The sequence below is a fragment of the Bison bison genome, unplaced genomic scaffold, assembly GCF_000754665.1.
Source record: "Bison bison bison isolate TAMUID 2011002044 unplaced genomic scaffold, Bison_UMD1.0 scf7180017864383, whole genome shotgun sequence".
Taxonomy (NCBI): Eukaryota; Metazoa; Chordata; class Mammalia; order Artiodactyla; family Bovidae; genus Bison; species Bison bison.
In genome coordinates this window covers 4,589,720-4,591,229 of record NW_011494955.1, presented here as the reverse complement: position 1 = coordinate 4,591,229, position 1,510 = coordinate 4,589,720, and the positions used below count along the sequence as shown (strand labels likewise).

The 1,510-nt window shown below is 43.7% G+C and overlaps 1 protein-coding gene across 1 annotated transcript in view; it reads right to left on the bottom strand.

Annotated features, from left to right (window-relative positions):
• LOC105001699 (zinc finger protein 182-like) overlaps positions 1 to 1,510 on the bottom strand; it is a 2,636-nt gene that overhangs the window by 575 nt on the left and 551 nt on the right. The gene's annotated exons all lie outside the window — the stretch shown is intronic.

Below are 1,510 nucleotides of genomic sequence, written 5' to 3'. Positions count from 1 at the left end.
AGCTGGGGTCTTTCAAACGCCACCGGAAAATCCATTCCAGATGACTGGCTCAGGACCCTGCTCTCAGGTCCAGGTCTTTTCTGTTCTAATGACAAAATTGAGAATGATTTGTCACCTGTGTGATACAAAGTGTGGATGACAGGGGAGGGGCTTAGGAGGATTGTGGAACCCAGTGGGATTCCATTCGCGTGAATTAGGATACTTGAGTGATGACTTACTTTTCCCTTTGGATTTTGTTTTCTACTTTGCTATAGACTATAATTTTATTTTTCATTTGTTTATTTTCAATTGGAGGATAATTGCCTTACGAAGTTAGACTCTGGTTTTCTTACATGTTTTCGCTTTGTGTTGTTCTTGTTCTTCCAATGAAGCTGTGTCTCACTGGTTCTCAGTACCTCATCATCAGAGTGAGGCTACTGCTGATTGCCTTCTTGTCAGGAGTGATACCTTGTAAAATAGGATGCTCCTAGCAGGACAGCTAGATTAAATACAGGATCACGAGTGAAATTTAAATTTCAAATAAACAAACACGTTTCTATCAAAGACCTGTGTGTTTTCTCTTCTAAGACTTTGCTAACTGCCGCTAAGTCATTCCAGTCGTGTCTGACATTGTGGGACCCATAGATGGCAGCCCACCAGGCTCCCCTGTCCCTGGGGTTCTCCAGGCAAGAACACTGGAATGGGTTGCCATTTCCTTCTCCAATGCATGAAAGGGAAATGTGAAAGTGAAGTCGCTCAGTCGTGTCCGACTCATAGCGACCACATGGACTATAACCCACCAGGCCCCTCCATCCATGGGATTTTCCTGGCAAGAGCGCTGGAGTGGGGCAGCCTTGCTTTCTCCTCTTTTTCCCTACTGGTGTACAACTTCTGGTTTCTGTGATGCCTCTCCTAAATGGTTTCTTACAGTAGATCTCATCAGCTGATTTTAGACAAAAGTCTTTGATATCTTATTTCATGAGAAAGAAACAAGATTAGGAAACCCAATTTGATTACAACCATTGGATTACAATTATTGGACTGCCTCACAGTCTCCAAGCAGAGAGAAAAAATTCATAAGATCAGGAAAATCAATCTGTTTCACCAGGAAATGACATCCATGAAGTATAAAGTAAATAAAATACATTAGAGAAAGTTTACTGCCAAACCAATATGGTGGCCTCTTTAATAGTTCTTCCTGTTGGAGTCTCCACAGGATATGGAATCTACCCAGATTATCCAAAGTGGTTCCTTCCATGCCCTTTATCCAATCACTGGGATGATGAGGTTATGGCCGGAAACACCTGGGTTCCACCCAAGTCTCTATAAATACAGACATTTCAGCTCCAGACACACTTTGAGAGCCAGTGCCTGACCTGAGGAGGCTGAAGGCAAGAGACCTGGAAGGGGTAAGGGATGAGTGGGCACATCCAAGGAGGATGCCTAGAAATCAGGACACACGGGTGGGTTTCAGAAAGGTCTTGCTTTCTGTTCATCCTACATTAGCTGGGAGACCTTGTGACAGGAGATC